The sequence below is a fragment of the Oryx dammah genome, unplaced genomic scaffold (genome assembly GCF_014754425.2).
Source record: "Oryx dammah isolate SB20612 unplaced genomic scaffold, SCBI_Odam_1.1 HiC_scaffold_25, whole genome shotgun sequence".
Taxonomy (NCBI): Eukaryota; Metazoa; Chordata; class Mammalia; order Artiodactyla; family Bovidae; genus Oryx; species Oryx dammah.
In genome coordinates, this window is record NW_024070209.1 from 25956497 (window position 1) to 25963388 (window position 6892).

The 6892-nt window shown below is 41.1% G+C and overlaps 1 long non-coding RNA gene across 1 annotated transcript; it reads left to right on the top strand.

Annotated features, from left to right (window-relative positions):
• The first annotated feature begins 565 nt into the window (after positions 1-565).
• Positions 566-6388, top strand: LOC120851717. The gene is made up of 2 exons (XR_005718398.1): positions 566-903; positions 6084-6388. It is a non-coding gene; the product is annotated as an uncharacterized LOC120851717 (long non-coding RNA).
• Positions 6389-6892: the final 504 nt, after the last annotated feature.

Sequence of the window (6892 nt, forward strand, 5' to 3'; positions counted from 1 at the left end):
TCCTTTTTGGAAATTAACATCACAAGTCTCTATTGATTTAACATGCTGTCCCTGTGATGCAGCTGGGGATTTCACACAAGTAATGAGGACAGGCCGTTTCGTGATTACTTAACCCTGCTGGTCCTTTGTTTTTCGAATTTTCTTTACAATGAAAACAACTTAAATATGTGCATCTCTGTGAGGGAATGAGACAGAACTCCGCATTTCCTCTTGTATTTTAAGTTGAAATATACTGTTTAAAGAAGAGAATTTGAATCTGTGTCTCTGCAGTTCCTTTTGGAACCACACATATTTTCATAAAAGAGCAGACTCCCTGATCCGTTAGGACAAGAAGGAAATGACTGGGCAGGGAAGGGAGGAAGGAATGAATATGAGCCTTCATTTTCTTTCTTGAGTCTCCATCTCTCTGCCTTAGAGTAAGTCTGGGGCTGTGCTTGCTTATGATGATATCAGCTTGCTGTGGGTAGAAATTATGATGGTGGACTAAATTAGGCATCATGACCTCAGTGTAGAAGAAGGAGGAGGAGAAAGGAAGAGAGGCTGGAGCCACTGTTTAAAGTTCAGTTAATGAAATAGCTGTCAGGATACATCAGGTGCTTTATACAAAACTGAATTGTCAGGAAAGATTCTCCCCACTCCCCACTCTTTCTTTTTTTTTTGAGTAAGAGGCAGAGTCCTTTAAACCTCATGATTTTAAGGACAAGGAAAGTCTTCCAAATTATGGGAGTGGGGGAGAGATAAAAAAGAAGTCTTATTACTCAGGCCACTTAGCAAATGTTTAATGAACACCTGATAAGAGCAGAAGCCCGAGCTGGGCTGAAGAGCAACCCCACCCCCTTGTCTTTCGTTTGCCTTGTTTCTTTCCTGAGTGGGATGGTGGAAAGAGCCCCGGGATGAATTTTGGTGAGTCATTTCATTTCTTAGAGTCTCAACATTTTCTGTAAATAAGAGTAGTAGAAACGCTAGCCTTGTGAAGATTAAATGAAATAATGAATGTGAATTAAACACAGCTGATTTTTATGTTCTGTTTACAACATCCCATTTTATCCTTCCAACAGCCAGTCATGCAGTCATTCTCATTTGTCTTTACAGGTGAGGAAACAGGCTTAGAGAGATTAAGTAACTTGCCCAAGTCACACTGCTAGTTCCTGGAAGTGTTAGGATTTGAATTCAGTTCTGCCTTATTGCAAAGTCCACGCTGATAATGACAGCGCCCCACTGCCTCTATAAATATCCCTGTCAAATGTTATGTCACTACAAGATAATTTTATTAGATACAGCTAATACACAATACTATTTATTATTTGACAGATTTGAAGGTACCAAAGATCACATCGTTTGCATATAACAAGTGCAGGACAATTAATTTACGTAAAACTGCAGGCTTTTACAGGTGAAAGGGAATTTTGAGATGATCTAGGCTGAGTTGCTCCAACTCTGCTTCTCAGAGGCTCCTTACTGAGCTATGATTTTATCTGTTTTAAAATTTATTATGATTTCTAGATATAGCATTTTGTCTGAGGAATGGGTCTAAGACCTACTTTTATCTAATTCACTCACTATCATTTTACAGTGGACTTTTGGTGGGGCATTAAGAAATAAAGCGATAAAGGCGCTTCCCTGGTGGCTCAGCTGGTAAAGAATCTGCCTGCAATGCAGGAGACCTGGGTTCAATCCCTGGGTTGGGAAGATCCCCTGGAGAAAGGGAAAGGCTACCCACTCCATATTCTGCAGCATGTGGAATCCAGTATCTCTATTAAGAGATAAAGAGACTCAAGAGCTCCTCACTTCTGTGTAGGTCTCTCTTTACTCCTCAGTACTCTCTCTTTTTTAAATGTTTACTTATTTATTTGGTTGCACCAGCTCTTAGTTATAGCATGCAAGATCTTTGGTTGCAGCATGTGAGATCTAGTTCCCTGACCATGAATTGAATCTGGGCCCCCTGCACTGGGAGAGCAAAATCTTAGCCCCTGGACCACCAGGGAAGTCCTCTCACTACTAACTTTTTTATTTTAAATTTTTAAAAATTAATTTATTTTTTATTGAAGGATTATTGCTTTACACACTGCTAACTCTTGACACTCCAATGTAGTAAAGAACTGAGAATATAAAAAATTATAATTAAGAGAGGCTTTTGGATTAAGAGAATATCTTAAGGCATATAAATCTGACTGATCTAAGCAAAGGCAGTGAAAGTTTCAACAAGTAAAAGTAATTGTGAAAGTCACTCGTTCATGTCCCGACTCTTTGCAACCCCATGGAGTATACAGTCCATGGAATTCTCCAGGCCAGAATACTGGAGTGGGTAGCCTTTTCCTTCTCCAGGGGATCTTCCCAAGCCAGGGATCGAACCCAGGTCTCCCACATTGCAGGCAGCTTCTTTACCAGCTGAGCCCCAGGGAAACCCAGAAAGTAATTAGGCATGGTAACAAAAATGAGAAAAAAGATTTCAAGGGGGACTTGGAAACTTTCTATTATGACGTTGATACCTATGGGAATAAGCAGAGAGACAGCATCTGGTGAGCCCCTTACATGCATTCATTCATTCAATTGTCATTTATGAAGCATCTACTGTTTGTCAGGCCCTGTATTAGGCAGAGGGAACACTCAAGGGATTGAATAAACTGGAGCTGGAGGTGAGGAGGCAGAGGCATTAGCATGATAAGAGATTTGTTAAGAGTCCTGGGGATACTTTGAGAAAAGATATCTTACCCTGGCATCAGGTGTGGAGAGGATGGTGGTCAGGAAACCCTTCACAGAGGATGCAATACCTGAGAATTTAAATTGACACCGAAGGACATTGCTCTGGCTTTAGATAGAAAAGAATTTAGTTTTTTCCCCTACTTTTTCAATGAAACAGAGATGGGCCATCCAGCAAGCCTCCTTGACCATAAGCCACAGACTGATCAAAACCCAAACCACGTTGCCTCAGGACTACTGCTAACTAGACATTCTGCTTTCAATTACTGTGAATAAGTTTCTTTTCACAAAGATGAAAACAACTATTCTTTAGTATCAGAGCTGGGTGGCATTTTTCTCAGTGATCGCTTGAGTCTCATTTCCTTCAGATGATTTCTATATAAAAAAGCGTATCCTATGGGAGCCACATTACGTATCTATTGGATACTTGTGAAAACACAGAAATGAAGTGTGCTAGTTATGGAAGGCTAAACTGTTGAAACAGATGGACCCTAAGATACAGTGACTGAGATACAGCAGAATTTTATCACTCATGAGATGAAGAATAGTCTATATCAGCAGCAGCCCTCTTGGACATGAAAAATCATGGCTCCAAGGTCCTCCATGTGAGATCCTGCTTCCCTGGGGCCTTGATGTCTATTTTCATTAAAGGATGGGGAAATAATAAATAAACACTTTCTGAAAGATCTACATCCATGACGGCACATATCATTTCTTCTCGTATTTTTATTAGCAAAAAATTAGTCACATGACCACATGTAGTTGTAGGAGCTGCTAGTAAATGTGTTCCCAGACCGAGCAGCTGATATCAGGCATAGACGTTGCAAAGGAAGAGGATTTTTGATGAGCAGCTACTGTTTTCTTTACATAAACTGAGAGAAATAAAACCGATAATCACAGAAAATCTAAGCTGGCAAGTTATTAATAAGAATGGCTCTCACATATCAGGTTGTACACCTTAAAGTTATACAATGTTATGTGTCAATTATATCTTGGTAAAGCTGGGAAAGAAGAAAAGAATGCTTCTTAGCTCCAGAACATTTTATAGTCATTTGCTTGGTAATATGACCAACCTAGATAGTATATTCAAAAGCAGAGACATTACTTTGCCGACTAAGGTCCGTCTAGTCAAGGCTATGGTTTTTCCTGTGGTCATGTATGGATGTGAGAGTTGGACTGTGAAGAAGACTGAGCGCCGAAGAATTGATGCTTTTGAACTGTGGTTTTGGAGAAGACTCTTGAGAGTCCCTTGGACTGCAAGGAGATCCAACCAGTTCATTCTAAAGGAGATCAGCCCTGGGATTTCTTTGGAAGGAATGATGCTTAAGCTGAAACTCCACTACTTTGGCCACCTCATGCGAAGAATTGACTCATTGGAAGACTCTGATGCTGGGAGGGATTGGGGGCAGGAGGAGAAGGGGACGACAGAGGATGAGATGGCTGGGTGGCATCACGGACTCGATGGACGTGAGTCTGAGTGAACTCTGGGAGATGGTGATGGACAGGGAGGCCTGGTGTGCTGCGATTCATGGGGTCGTAAAGAGTTGGACACGACTGAGCGACTGGACTGATGAAAGGATTTATTGACGCTTTCGAGTGGGATCCTCCTGCCCCATGTCATCTGAGCCAGTAGAATGAGGCTGAGTTTGGTTCAAAGCAAAGTTGTACTCTTTGATCAAAAAATGGAGAGATGCAAGCTTGGCCCCTAGAGCAACCTGTGAGTAGGGCGGCTTCAGAGGGATCTTGGCAGTGGGGCAATGGAAGTGAGCGGAGTTCTCGCGAGAGGAAGGCGGGGTGTGATTGAGCAAGGCACAGTACCCGGTGCGGCATCTCTGCTTATGGCCCACCACCACCATCTGGAATGAGCCTCGTTCACAGCTTCTGCACATGGTCCCCAAGCTGACGTGCAGCCACACCGCACCAGGAACTCTGGTCTGATGTTCCTCTATCAGGGTCTCTGTACACAGCACCCTGTGAGCAAATGAAGCCAGACTAAGCACAAAGAAAAGGGGGGAAAAAAGGTTAGACTTTATTACCTAGATTCTATTTTAATTTCCCGGGTATTGTGAATGAGTTTTGCCAGCGATACCTGTTCACGCCTTACAAGCTTTAGACAGAAGCCTCTTCATAAATGAAAAATGTAGGGCCACAACCAGGTGGTTGCTTGTTGGTTTAACTATGTTTTAGTTTAAAAATATTTGAGGAATCTAACAACTAGATGGCTTCCCTGGTAGTTCAGAGGTTAAAGCGTCTGCCTGCAATGCGGGAGACCCGGAGACCCGGGTTCAATCCCTGGGTTGGGAAGATCCCCTGGAGAAGGAAATGGCAACCCACTCCAGTATTCTTGCCTGGAGAATCCCATGGACGGAGGAGCCTGGTGGGCTACAGTCCACGGGGTCACAAAGAGTCAGACACAACTGAGCGACTTCACAACTAGATGGATAATGTCAATAGGAGTAAATAATGAGAAACTGTCAGATTTTTCCCATCGGAACAATTTAGTAACATCTACAAATATTTTTTAGTGCCTTTCCTGCACCGAATACTTTGGAGTAATATAAAAATGACATTGTCATTAAAAAATTAAAAAAAAAACCTATCTGTATATCTATAAATTAAGATAGAAATAGAAGTGATATAGCCCAATGATACTACTGATTGGCGAGTTGGATTTCAGGAAAATATGTCAGTATGGAGAAAGCAGGATTTGAGCAAAGTTTTGAAGTATATATGAGATGCTAATAGGCATAATGCATGGGAAGGCAATACGTTTGTGACAGTTCTAGAAATAAAAGAGAACAAAGCATGTGTGGGGAACAGAGATGAGATTGTGGATTAAGAAATGGATGACGTTGACTCATTACAGGGGTGATTCTCTATGAATGGCCCGAGAGTGGGAAGGAAGCAACTTTCTGCTCTCTGTGGAGCAAAACTGAGGCAGAAAGTATGTGCTGCTTTAAAAGCTCCCTGAATAATGCTTTTACACGTCTTCATTAAAACATTTTGAAATACTATTTAAATATATTTTTTTATTGAAACTGTTGTACTTTTGAAAAAACTGGAACAGACTTCAAGTTTTGAAGCACCTGAAAAATCTTTCAAACTAAAATAAATTCCACTTTGTATGAGCATAACTGGTACAATGCACTTAATTAAGTGGCCAGTTGATTAGTGAATTGATAGACACTTTAAGGTAAATTTACAGAATACTATGTGATAGAATTCTCAAGGTAGCCCTCAAGATTCCTGTCCCTGGTTATTCGATCAAAACTAACACAGTATAAGATGTGTTGTGAAGCAGTGATAATTATAGTCTTAAATTAGTTGCCTTTAAGATACAGAGAGCCCTCTAAAGGCAGAGCTTTTTCTCTGCTGGGTTGCAGAAGCAGCAGACTGGACGTGTGGACCGATGTGTCATCACTGACTTATGGACTATGGAGGAGACCATGTGAGAAAAAATGTGGATGTTCTCAGAGCAGACAGTGGCCCCTGGATCACAACCATCCTCCAGACACTAGATTCTACCAACAAGCCAAATAGAGTTGGAAGCAGATTCTTCCTGAAAGCCTTCAGAAAAGAGCCCCACCTGGCCAACATTTTAATTTTGATCTTGTGATATGCTAAGCAGGGAGCCCAGTTTAGCTTGCCCAGAACTAAGAGCTAGTAAATAAATATTGTTTTGAGCTGCTAAGTTTGCAGTGATTTATTACAAAGCCATAGAAAACTAACATAAGCAGACACCTGAATTCAATTTAAGCAGAATTTGTATACTTCAAGACTCAGATCCTATCCTCAATGAAAACTTACCTGATCGCCCCAGAATAATCCTTTTCTCCTCTCTAGTCCTACTTGACTTGGTTTTTGTTTTTACCATTTTGGAGTTAAATATTACAGTCTTGCCTGGTACTTTGTGTACTTGAGCTTTTTGTGTCCCTAGTTGATAAGCTCCTTGATGGCAAGAATCAAATCTTTATGGTTTTAGTTCTAAGAAGGAGATGGTGGGCAAGCCTGATTTTCAAGAAGTTTCTATCAACAAAAGCAAATGAAATGTTCTTGAGAAAAGAGCAAGTAGCTATCATTTTCTCTCAATAAATAAGAACCTGAGACAACATTCAGTTGCTAAGATCAAGGTTACGGATCTCCTGTGACTGCCAGCCTGACTAGGTCTATCACTACATAATGGGCAAACCAG